Consider the following 14351-nt stretch of genomic DNA (forward strand, 5'->3'; position numbering starts at 1 on the left):
GTTGTTCACATATTTGGATCCCATGTCTGCTTTACACCATTTCTGGCAAAACCAACTCATCCGACAATCATGTTTGTCTGCCCTTTCTGCCATATTTGGAACCGCACACGTAGAATGCTACGAAGGAAAATATAACTCAGAAAAGAGGGTATTGAATGAAAACAGCAAGCTTATGATAACAGATTGCCATTCCACATGCTCTGTGAGAGGGTTTGGCCTTAAGTGGTTGTGATATGGCTTGGGCAGCCATAGAGATAAGAAGCATTTTATTCTGGCCAGCCTGCTAAGGGGAAATAAGATAGAAGGGATTAGGATAATATGCCCGGTGGAGCTGCTTTTTATGTGAAGCCAGGTGGTTTGCTCTTTAAATGTAGCTAGGAGAAAAGTCCTTCGCTCTCAAGAGGTTTTCATCTCACTTTCTCCCAGGCCCCAGAACAGTGCAGAAAATGGTGTTGTCTGGTGTGTGTATGCAGAATACACTTGTCTGTGTTTACGATTACAGAAGTCAAGCTGTTTTCAAATCATTTTTTTTTAAAAAAAAAGATAGAAGAGCATGTTGAAAATGTTATCTTTTGATGGCTGCCAGCAGCGTATAGATATGGCTACGGTGCATCATAAAATTTTATCTCCTGTAGATTTGCCCTGCCACAGAACATTTACTCGCTGTCAAAGAAAGTAAAACACATGCTAACAGCCTGAGGATCCCTTTACAAGCACTGAAATTTCAGAAGCCACCCCACAGCTAGTACTTTTTCATCATCTTCCTTGCAACATTTGATGTTTGCGATTTGTGAGGTGGGAAGAAAGAGAAGGGGAAGGGGGGGAGGGAAGCTTATCTTTTAAATACAATATTTTGGAATGGATCTCTAGGGTGGACAGGCATCAGGAGGTAGGATCTAATTTGGGCTGTCTTTGTGACATTTAAGCATGAAGCTGTTGGATAGAATTGCAGGCTTCACTTCTTTAAAAAAAAGGGGAATGAATGTTCCTGGAAAAGGACACTTATGAGATTTATTAAATCTAACATAGTGAAATTTGAGGGCCTTGCTCACTGATCATGAATACACAGCAACTTTACTTGCAGTGTTAAATTTCATTTCATCTTTTTTATTCTTTAGTTACGTGTTGTGTATGTAAATAGTTATTAATAAGGAATTAGCTGATTGCAGAATAGCAGGGTTTTGAGGGGGAGATCCAGGTGCAATCATTGGTTGCAATAACCTAGGAGCGGGAAAATAAGCTCCATTGATTGGTTACAGTTCTAACATTATCCCTATAAAAGATTGCAACAATTGACAGTTGACAGTTGACCTTGTGTATTCAATAAACTCGTTTGTTGTTAAACCACTCTGAGTCCTCGTCTGTCAGAACCTAACAATTGGCGACGAAGGTGGGATAGACAGAAGACCAGAGATTCGGCGGAATCGTCGCGGAAAGGCGGCAAATTCAGAACGAGTAATAGTCAACCGAGCGGCCGCGGCAGAACAAAAAAAATAAATTCTCCGAATGGCGCAAATCGGGTCATTGAAGGAATTCGACCCAAACTTCCCCGAGGATTGGGAAGAATACATCGGACAAGTCGAAGGGTTCCTGTTAGTGAACGGGATCACAGACGACCATAAAAAAGCGGCTGCATTATTGACGATTTGCGGCACGCCGGTCTACCGAATCGCTGTCGGACTGTGTCAACCGCAACCGGTCTCAAGCGTGCCTTACGCCGACCTTCTAGCCAAACTTAAGGTCCACTTTACACCTAGAAGATCTGAACTCTTCTGGAGGCGCATCTTCGAGAAGAGGAACCAGAGGCCGGGAGAGTCAATACAGAAGTTTGTCGCTGCTGTCAGGGAAGCCGCAGTACGTTGCAAATACGATAATTTAGAAATAAGAATTAGGGACCGAGTAGTACTGGGCTTGCGTGACGAGCAGCTACAGAACAGAATAATCGCCAAACCCACTGGCGATCTACAGGAAGTTATTGACGAACTTTTAACTTACGAGTCCACTGGGTATCGCGACCCCCCCCGCAACAGCATGGCAACGGCGTCCGAGATCAACCAAGAGGGCTATGTGGACTGCGGGGAGGTGGACCAGCAGTGGGAAGAAGATATCGCTGAAGTCTCCAAGCGATTTGGAAAATTGGCGCCAAGACAACCCAGAAGTGAGGGGCTTGAACCTGCTCGCCGGCAACAACCCACAACTTCGCAAAGACAGGCGACGGGGACACAACGACCATGGTGGGACACCGCAACCAGACCACGCGACGCGGACAACCAGAACCGGTGCGGCAGCTGCGGAGGCAACCATCCCCGCGCCTCGTGTCGATTCCGTACCGCAAAGTGCAGGGCATGTGGCAAGACCGGCCACATCCAGGCCATCTGCAGGAGCCGTGTTCGCGACAACCGCGTTCAAGAAGTCGATGCGTGGGCCGAGGGTAAGGTAGCCCCTTGTTCCAGTGGCAAGGAGACCCCTAAACCCTGGGTTAAAATTCCACATCTAGGGGAGGTGGCGCGTGTCAGCCGGAGGAAACAGGGAAAAGGTTACAATTTTCCTGGAGGAAAATTAAAAATCACAGTCCATCTGCAAGGGGTCCCTTGCAGAATGGAAATAGACTCAGGGGCTTCAGTGTCGATAATTTCCACTGAAACCCTTGAGAGGATCGAACAAATAAGTGGAAGGAAAATTCCACTTAATTCAACAAATATCCAATTAACGGATTTCAAAAAAAGCCCCATAAAAATAAAAGGAAAGATCAGCCTTAGCGTTAAATTTAAGGGATTTAAGGGGGTCTTAGACCTAATAGTTACGGAGGGACATAGGACTAGCTTAATTGGGGTTAACTGGTTCCCTGCCCTGGGCATTTGGATTGGGGGGATAAATTCAGTAATTAAAAATAAGACCCTCGAATCAGTCTGCAATGAATTTGCAGACGTATTCGACGGATCTCTGGGTAGGTACAAAGGACCCCCAATTAAATTTAACCTAGACCCCTCTGTAAAACCAATCAGGCTTAAGGCCCGAAGGGTACCTTTCGCCCTAAAAGGAAAAATCGAGGCCGAGCTCGACAGGCTTGTAGGCCAAGGGGTATTAGAACCTGTTGAGGGTGGCCTATGGGAAACGCCGATTGTCACACCCCTCAAACCCAATGGGGATGTGAGAATCTGCGCTGACTATAAGGCCACCCTGAACATTGGAATGAAAAAGCATGCTTACCCGGTCCCGACGGTGAAGCAGGTCCTCGCCACGATCCAGGACGGCGCCATGTTTGCCAAGTTAGACTTGGCGCATGCGTACTTACAGTTGACTGTTTCTGAAGAGGCTGCAGAGGCACAGACAATTGTTACCCACAAGGGGGCGTTCCGGGTCCACAGACTGCAATTTGGTATTGCAGCAGCTCCAGGCATCTTCCAAGAAGTGATGGAGAGGACCTTAAAGGGCATACCAGGAGTATGCCCTTACTTTGATGATGTCCTGATAGCTGGAAAAGATGAGGAAATGTTAGTAGAGCGGCTGGAACAGGTACTGGGTAGATTTAGGAGGGCTGGACTGAAACTAAAAAGGGAAAAATGTAGCATAGGGGTTAAATCCACTGATTTTTTGGGGTTTAGGATTGACAAAAATGGAATCCACCCTACCCCTGACAAAATTAAAGCAATTAAATGGGCCCCAGAACCAAGGAATAAGGCGGAACTGCAGGCCTTCCTTGGCCTGGTAAACTTTTACCACACGTTTGTGCCTCACAAAGCTGCCATTGCAGAACCCCTCCATAGGCTCTTAGACAAGAAGACCCCTTGGCAATGGCTGCACAAACACAGAGTAAGTTTCCAAACTCTAAAGGACATTCTGTCCAGTAAATCAACTGTAACACACTTTATAGAAAACAAACCAATCTACCTGGCGTGTGACGCTTCGCCTTACGGTGTAGGGGCTGTAATCAGCCACTTAGACAAACAAGGTATACAAAGACCAATTGCATATTATTCACGCACACTAACCAAAGCAGAGCGGAATTACGCTCAGATAGACAGGGAGGCATTAGCAATAGTGGCAGGAGTAAAAAAGTTCCATGACTACCTTTACGGTAGGAACTTTACTATACTGACCGACCACAAGCCCCTGTTGGGACTGTTTACCACGGATAAACAGACTCCCCAAATAATGTCGCCTAGAATGCTGAGGTGGTCCATTTTCCTCTCAGCATACTCATTCTCCCTCCAATACAGACCGGGCAAGGACATGGGACATGCTGACGCCCTTAGCAGATTGCCCCTAAACATAACAGAGGAAGACCCTGCACCTGTGGGACAAATAATGTCCCTACAGGATATTCCGGATTGGCCCTTAACTGCTAAAGACATAGCTGAGGCAACAAATAAGGACCACATTTTAAAGAGAGTAATGGCCTGGGTCTTGAGTGGGTGGCCAAACGCCAACCCGGATGAAAAATACATTCCCTATTTTAGAAGGAAAGATGAACTGTCAGTTCATCTGGGATGTTTACTCTGGGGAAATCGTGTGGTCATTCCAGGAATCTACAAATCAGCCATTTTACCAGAATTACATGAAGGACACCCTGGAATTGTGCGGATGAAGGCGTTGGCTAGGAGTCACTTGTGGTGGCCAGGTCTGGACAGGGACATTGAGGAATGTGTTGCCAATTGCCATCTGTGCCAACGTTCTAGGCCTGAACAACAACACATCCGTACGCATAAGTGGGAGTTATCTAGAAATCCTTGGTCCAGGATTCATATTGACTTTGCTGGACCTTTCCAAGGGTTAACATTTCTGGTAGTGGTTGACAGTTTCTCTAGATGGCTAGAAGTAGTACCAGTCAGTTCAGCAACCTCAGGTAGAACCATACAGGCATTAAGGGGCCTCTTTGCCACTCATGGGTTGCCGGATTTAATTGTGTCTGATAACGGGCCACAATTCACATCTATTGAATTCCAGGATTTCCTCAAGGCCAACTCGATTAAGCACAGGACTTCAGCACCCTTCCACCCATCTACCAACGGCTTGGCTGAACGGAATGTGAGGACCACGAAGGACGCCTTAAAAAGAATCATTCGAGGCGACTGGCATCAGAGACTGGCCGAGTTCTTGTTGGCCCAACATACGACCCCATGTTCTGCTACAGGGAAAAGTCCAGCTGAAATGAGGTGGGGTAGGAGACTAACCACCAAATTGGACAGATTACACCCTGACAGACTTCGTCCAAGCGCTGAATTGGACATTCCTGACAGAACATTCAAAGTGGGGGATTTGATTTGGGCCAGGAATTACGCTCAAGGGGACAAATGGATTCCTGGGGTGGTGACTGAAATTTTAGGGCCCCTGTCGTACACTATTGAGGGGGAAGGGAATAGGATCTGTAAAAGACACACAGATCAGCTGAGGAAGAGATCTAGTGGGTGCTTGCCAGTAGAGGGGGGCCAAAGCATATTTGGGGAAAACAGTACATCCAGGGTCAGTAATGACAACATACCAGAGAGCGGGGTAGAGGGATGGCAAAACATCTCTTCCCCTGGTACCCCACAACAACAACAACAATTTAGTCAAATAGACTGGGAGGTACCCCTGCGAGGTAGGCCAGCGAGCACTGAGTGTCAAACTCAAACCAATGCACAAAATAGCAACAGGAAAAATTCAGAGTCTAGTAACCTAGAGCCGGGGTCCAACACAGACAAGCAGCCAAGCCGTCAATCAGGAAAAGGGGGCCCTAGCTGCCAGAGTAATAGATACCCTTCTAGAATACATAGGCCACCAAAATATTTGAAGGACTTTGTAAAGAAATAACAACAACTGGGGGGTAAGGGGTGTTGTGTATGTAAATAGTTATTAATAAGGAATTAGCTGATTGCAGAATAGCAGGGTTTTGAGCGGGAGATCCAGGTGCAATCATTGGTTGCAATAACCTAGGAGCGGGAAAATAAGCTCCATTGATTGGTTACAGTTCTAACATTATCCCTATAAAAGATTGCAACAATTGACAGTTGACAGTTGACCTTGTGTATTCAATAAACTCGTTTGTTGTTAAACCACTCTGAGTCCTCGTCTGTCAGAACCTAACATTACGCTTTTTTCTTTTCTTTTTTTAAAAGGGAAATAAACTACCTTTATCAGAAGAAGAAATAAAGAGCAAACACTGACATTTCAAATATGATATTCTAATCAAATTCCATTGGACCAATTTGGCCATGGGTAAATGGGGAATTTCATGCTCTTAATTTCTTTAAAGGATGCCAAATTAAATATCTTCTACAAAGTAGACCATTAGGAACAAACAAACAAACAAAACTACAATCATAATTTTCTCATACCCATAGAGAGCAGATTAAAAATTAAAAGGAATATTTTATCCAGTTCTGATTAGGTACTGTCATATGTTACTTTTGCATATATTAATGTTCCCCACCACAGAAAAATGTACATCTTAAACAGACTGTCCTCACCCTCCCTCCACTATCATTGGAAAGTTCTAAGACTCCTTTATGCATTTAGATAATTTATGGTGGGTTGAAAAATTCTGCATGTTACTCAGAGGTATCTGTCAGGTAGAGTGTCAAAAATGAAGATGGTGATTGCTGAAGCATGATCAAATGCCTGTTCCTTCAAAAATACATGTACAAAAGGGTGACGCTTCAACAGTACTGCCATGACTGCCATCTTAACTTTGTTGACTATCAGTGTGGATATTCCTGATGTTAGTCTACAGTAGCATGAATCAGAATAACTTGTATATATTCATGCTTTATTTTAATCAGAACTGCCCAATGAAGAAAGAAAGGTCTGAATGTTTTTATTTTTGTTGAAAAGACCATAGCCATAACAACACATACACACACACACACACACACACACACACACACAGAGAGAGAGAGAGAGAGAGAGAGAGAGAGAGAGAGAGAGACTAATACTTTTTAAATTCCTTTTTCTGCCTTGTTGGTCTGTTTTTAGCAAGGTTGTCCATAGATCACATTTCCCTGTGATTTCATGCAGTTAAACTATGCATAATGCAATTATTTCAATGACAAATAATTTTTGAAGACTGGTGTTGTCAGCTACTGATACAGATATTCTTTTATTCTGTAATCCAGGAGCTGTTCAAGAACTTAGATACAACTGTTATTTAAAAAGATTAGAATATTAACATTCTCCAGGATTTCTCCCTACTGTAAGTACTTCGATTATGTGTGTAGTTCTAAATGCATAATAAGCTTCAAAAACATCTACTTATGTTGAAAGATATGCAAAACTATATTAAATATATGCTATTTGGGAGGAGGCTTTGCTTAAGCTGTAATGAGACACAGATTGGGTAGAGTTTGATTGATTATATATCACCAAGTTATTGTTGACTCTTAGCAATCATATAGTTTCTCCATGTTAAGGTGTCTCTAACATGGTCTTTTAAGTCTTCCAATGGTGCACTCATTCTGATTGTAACTTAGTCTGTCCACCTTGTGGCTGGTCATCCTATTCCTGTTTTTCTTTCCATCTTGCCTAGCATTACAGATTTTTCCAGAGATCTGGGTCTTTGCATAATGTATCCAAAGTAGGCCCAGTACTCTTAACATCTTCATAAATGATTTAGATCAAGGGATATTCCTTGGGAATTCCTTAAAATTTGCAGATGACTGCAAGCTGAGAGAAATAGCCAACACTTTAGTTGATCCAGAAGGATTTTGACAGACTTGAACACTGGGCCCTATCCAACAAAATGCAATTCAGTGGTGAGAAAATAAGGTTTTACACTTAGGCATGAAAAAACAAATGCACATGTATAAAATAAGTGGCACCTGACTTAACATCAGTAACTGTGAGAAGAATTAGGGAGTCCTAGTGGACAATCACCTAAGCATGAGCCAGCAGTTATTTTAGCTGCCAAAAAAACCCCAATGCAATCCTAGGCTATATCAACAGAGAGATAATATCAAGATCAAGTGAAGTGCTAGTACCACTTTATACAGCAATGGTAAGACCAAACGCGGAATACTGCACCACGTTTTGGTCACAGGTGGCATGTTCTGTCAATTTCAGATTGAACTTGATCATAGAAGTTATCAACCTCCCCTTCTTCTGCATAAATTTGGTGCATAAATATGAATGATTGTTATATCAAAGAGTTGTCCATGAAGTCTAAATGATATTATTTGGTCATTGATTTCACTGTAGCCAAGTATTGCTCTTGCTATACCCTTTCTAACTACTAATGCAACACCATTCCTTTTTTGTCTTTCATGTTCTGTGAATTCCACCTCCACAAACTTCCTATATCATTGCAGCTCAGTATAGATGCCCACCTGCTACCACTTGTTACCATGACTATAGTGAGTCAGCACAGGAAGACCTGGGGGCACGGCACACACACTTAGTGATAGTAAATTTTAAGTGTTGATTTCTATCAATATTTGTTCATATACAAATAATGTTCCATCCATTATTTGAACTTGCAGCTGAAAACAATATTGGATATTCAGTAACGCAAGTTATTCATGTCCTGAGTAATAAACAGTGTGATCATCTGTCTGAAAAGGTCCAATACTAGTCCATCTCAATTCGCTAATGGATGTCAATTTGTAGTAATTTCATTTTCTCTTTTACTATATCGAGCTTTCCAATATTCATGCTGCTTATATTCCAGGTTTCTACTATAATTCTCTCTTTGCAACTTCAGATTTTTTTTCTTATATGGCAGCATCAGCAAGTAGACATCTTAAAGGCTTTAATGTAGTCACATGATAAACACTCTTAAAACTTTAAACAGTGTTTCTCAATTTTGATCACTTTATGTTGTGTGGGCTTCAACTCCCAGAATTTCCCAGCCAACTATGCTGGCTATGGAATTCTGGGAGTTATCCCAAAGATGCTTTTTCCACAAGGCAACTGGACTTCCTTGCTTTTCTTTGAAGATGTTTCACTTCTCATCCAAGAAGCTTCTTCATCTCTGATTGGATGGTGGGGAATGGAAGGATTTATACTCCCACCATCCAGCCTGAGCTGAAGAAGCTTTTGGGATGAGAAGCAAAACCTCTTTAAAGAAAAACAAGAAAGTCCAGTTGCCTCGTGGAAAAAACCATCTTTGGGATAACTATGACCTGGATGATTGATACTCTCCATAGACAATTCTGGGAGTTGAAGTCCACACATCTTAAAGGGGTCAAGGTGACCTTGCTGGGAATATATACTTTTGGTGTGCACTCCCAATATTCTTCACTGCTCCTTCCCAGGAACAACTCCCTGCTATAATGAGGCAGCATACTGTAAAAGAACTTGGGGTGTACAGGATGAGTACCAATATTATTATTTTTCTGATGTCATGCTTGTTAATATATAATATGTCAACATTTTACTTTGCTCCAACTACACATTTTTATAAAATCTCTGCTTATTGTTTAGATGTTGCATAGATTTTAGTATGTGTTCATAGTTTATGATCCAAAATTCTGTTTTAGATAGAATGAGGGAACTCACCCTGAGAAACTTTGTTTTAATCTATATGTATATGTTTAATCTATATGTATAACAATTAATTTTAAAAAAGAAATAGAATGAAACATGTATAGCTACATTTTTTTTAAAAAAATCTGTACTTCTACTAATGCTGTTTTGTTCTTAGAGAATGGCAATGGCTGGCATTAAAGTGCAATTCCATAAGAGGAGACAATTTATCTTCTGGTGTGAATCAGCTTTAGGGCATAAATGTTTTGCTGGTACATTTGTACTTTTGCTGTATGTATCCTACAGAGTATAAGGAGCATTGCATTATCGTACTCTGAAGAAAAAAAAACACGGTCACTTCTTATGTGAAAATTTGTGGGATACTAGCAATAATTAACAAAAATAAACATTTAAATGATTTTCCTGGCCAGCACAACCCACTGATTCAGATGTATGCAAATTATATTCAAATCCCTTGAGCTACTCTCTCAACATGGCCATTCATGAAATTAATGAGTAGAATCAGGGTAAAAATGGAGAGCCATAATGGAGCTTTTATTTCAGGTGAGAAGAGAAGCCCTCAGCAAATGCGGTGGTCATAGAAATACAGCAAAGTACTGGGAAAAACAACCTTAAAGACTAAAATGCATTATTATAATAATTTAAAAAGAATTCACAGTCATTTTATTGAAATTTAAAAAAGATGGTTAGGTTACAATAAACTTTACAGCGGATATGTTTACTTTAGCACACCATTTATTTTTAAATTCATTTGGACAGAAATTTCTTAATCTATTTTCTCACTATCTATTAGTGGAATGGGGAAATGTTACTATATTTCCTGCTGAAAGAAGAATGTGCAGATATCCTTAACTTTTATTGTTTTGCAAACACCCATCTTCTTTCCCAGGTCTCGCAAATCTCTTATAATTGCAGTGACTTCCTTTTTAATACTATTTTTATTATTGTGGCAATTGTTGTAGTTATAATTGTAATAAATAGAATGACTGTGGCAAAAAAAGCAAAGGTAGTACGAATGATCATAGGTGCCTTGGGTGCAATCCCAAAACAACTAGAGCACAATTTAAATACCACCAACATTGACAAATTCACTACTAATCAGTTCCAAATGGCAGCTTTACTTAGAACTGCTTACATCCTGCAACAATGCCTCAAACACCATCAAACATCAATATCTGCCTATCCCAGGACCTTGGGAAGGACTCAGTAAGTGGATCACATGACACTGGGACACTGCAACCATCATAAAACTTAACCAATTGCCAAGCATCCTAATTTTAATCACGTGACCATGGGGATGCTGCAAAGGTCATAAGTGTGAAAAACAGTCATACGTTACTTTTTCAGTGCTGTTGTAACTTTGAACGGTCACTAAATAAATGGATGTAAGTTGAGGACTGCCTGTATAAGCAACTGCAATACACAGTCGGTAAAATCATCTACTGGAACTTCTGTAAAAAATATCAAATGCAAGTAACAAAACATTGGTGGGAAAATTGAGTTGCAAAAGTAGTAGAAAATGAGTATTTGAAAGCCTTGTGGGTTTTCTGAATACAAACTGATAAAATCTTGGCTCATAACGCAGCAGATTTAACTGGTTGAAAAGAAGAAAGTATGGATAATTGATGTGGCAATATCAGAAGAGAGTAGGTTAGAAGGCAAAGAATTGGAGAAGATCACAAAATGTAAAGACCTGAAAATTGAAATTGAAAAATTATGGCATAAAATGGTTGTGGCGGTCCTAGTGGTTATGACCACGGTGGGAGTTATCCCAAAAAATCTTTGTCAGGGAATTGCACAGTAGTTGTCCAAATGGAGTCAGAGGCTTTGATATGAACTTGTAGTTTTTACAAATAAATATGTTTAGCATTTATATTTACAGCAAACAAGATAATCAGGCACATCACTACATCATGAGGTATATCATCAGATAAATCACAGAACAACCTACAGAGCACACAGAAGAAAAAAGGCGGGGAAATCTTCCCCTTCTCCCCAATAGAATGCCTCATGCACTAGCCCGTACTCTCCAACCAATCAACTACAACTGTGTGTTCTGGCCCATTAAATAGTTCAAGCTATTAAAATAAATATTTTAACAATCTTGGATGGCACTTAGAAAATCTGCACATTGAAAAATGTCCATCTGTCAATTGCAAAAGGCCACAATGCTTGGATCCACACATGCACTATACTGATACATCATGACATAAGAGTTTGTTACGAGCCTTTCCATAGAGGATGATAAGGAAGAAACCACACTATTTGCTCCAAATTGTTCTGAAACTAGATAATATGTCTGCTAATCCCTGCTGTTATTGAAATAATATACAGTATTTCTAAGGGAATGTGCAACACATTTCCAATTCAAATCATTTCAAGCTTGAAATGGGTTACTTTGACATTCTGAAAATGTTAAAAATATCTGTTTTAAAATAAAAACAGAGCTCTTTTAAGTTTCAGATACCTATAGAATATTCTTAACGGTACATTTTAACCTTAAGGCAACTTTTTTAGAATCTCCAAATGTTTTAAATTTGAAATATTTTGCACATCCCTGTGCTCCTAATTGTTCAGAATGGAACCTCAGTAAGTGGCAATGCAGAATTGACCTTGGATGACCTCAGAAGTTAAACATAGTCAGGTCTAATTAAAATTAACATGGGGGGAATGCATCGGAATTCCCAGAGCTGTTAGGTAGACTAAGAACTTTTTAAAAAATGCATCATCAAAGAAAATAACTCCTGCAACACTGCCAAGAAAGATGCATGGATGCAGTTTGTAAAAAATGAGTTTCAGTCAAGGACATCTTTATTTTTTAATAGATGGAAGAGAGATTTTTGTTTGAATTAACCTCTGAATTGAGCTTCACAATTCATAATATTGCAATGACTTTCACTGTAATTGTGTTTCTTCTACAAATCCTAAGTACACACAGAAACATATCCTATTCCACAGCTTTCCCCCCCCCCCACAGAGTTGACACTTATGTCAAGGAAATTGCTAAGGAAACATGTATAGTGCATATAATTTTCATGTTAAATCATACCTCTAAAAGAGAGATAATTTTACAATTTTAGAGCAAACGATTTGCTAAGCATGTATGTCTTTTGAGAAATACTGGAATGTAACAATTGTGGAGCTGCAATGAACTATTTGGCAGAAAGCTGCTCATGGTCTCTGGATTTTTCCTATGGTGAATTTTACTGCTTAATGTAAACCTTGAAGCAACTTTTAGTTGCCAATAATGTAAAAATCTGGGGTGAGGAAAGTGCCCTCTTCTTGTTAACAGACCAGTTGGAAACTGAGATCCTATGCTGAAAGACTTATCAGAAATGCTGAAATGGAAGATTAATTTCATATATTTTGAAGAAAGAAAAATGAGAATTATCTGAAAGCTAGATTGGAGAGAATGTTTTGAATGGAAGGAGATATTTATTTTTTTATTTTATTTTAATCCCATTTATATCCCGCCCTTCTCCGAAGACTCAGGGCGGCTTACAATTTAAGCACAAACCAATGTGCTTAGCAATAGCCTTCATTCTATGTATATGCCTGCTTATTAGGGCTTTCACACACCCCCCCCCAAGCGGCAATATTACAAAGTCAGCTTATTGCCCCCAACAATCTGGGTCCTCATTTTACCTACCTCGGAAGGTTGGAAGGCTGAGTCAACCTTGAGCCTGGTGGATGCGAACCTGCAATAATTGCAGGCAGCTGGTGTTATAAGCTCAGCTTATCACTGAGAATCAGACCTTGTATTAGCTACCTAGCAGTGTGAGTCATGGAGAGGTCTGTCTTTCATGGACTGCATTTTTATTTTAAATTATGTAGAAATAGGAACAAAATGGAGACATGTCTGAATGAGAGTGATATTTGAATTGGTCCAAACGGGAAACTATTTTTCATCCTTAACTCGAACCCAAATAAAGAAAATCCTGCATTATCCCACTAACTATACTGAATTTTAAGATGCAATGAGCACATCTCCTATCTTTGTAGAGGGTGGGATGAGCCAATGATACTGCATATGTGTTCCCATCTGCTCCTTGGTTTGAGCTCTCTATGCATTCAAGCTTGACCTGGGTTTCAGTGATGTCTGCCTATATATGCGGCTGAAGAGTCACGAAAACCCTTTTTTTTGGCAAATATTAAGTGATGGGGTTGAGCAGAACTTCAATTTCTAAGAGGAGAAAATCAACAACAACAACAAAATTGATGATTTATCCATCCTTAATAATGCTCATTTGGTAAAGGGCAAAATTTCAATGATCATTTATTTCTTTTCTTTGTTTTTGTTATTTCTTTGTCATCTTCAAATCCTGATCATCTTCAAATCCTACTGTACTACATTGTCGTGGTAGTGGGGTGTTTCTAGGAGGGATGAGTGAAGAATGCTGACTGTGTATGTAAAGAGTACACATTTTCTTTCTACACCAGTGGCATGAAAATAATTCCAGCTGTCTTGCTAAAGCCAGAGTCATCCACATTGGCCTGTGGTGATATAGAAAGATGTTGGAAGAAGTTAGCTATTTTTTGACAGACCCCAAAAGGTAATTTCATACTGTAAAGGGGGGAAAACAATTGTAAGCCACTCCTATATTTTACCAGGAAAATTGCATGGATAATCAAGACAAAGTGGTAGACCACATAGTGCAGGATGATATGAAACTCAATATGTTACTGAGAAAGAGATGAGAATCTTTCAGAGTACAGATGGTTTTTATGACATGTAGGTTAAAATGTTTGGGATGTTTCATTACTGATGTTGCCATGCAGGAAAAGAAAATCCAGAAGCTGTAAAGACAGAATTACAATAGGAATATGAACATGAAACATCAGGAGCTTGAACATGCATGAATATGAAAACCCAGTGAAAGATGAAATGAATC

Source organism: Vipera berus, assembly GCF_964194415.1.
Source record: "Vipera berus genome assembly, chromosome: 3".
Taxonomy (NCBI): domain Eukaryota; kingdom Metazoa; phylum Chordata; class Lepidosauria; order Squamata; family Viperidae; genus Vipera; species Vipera berus.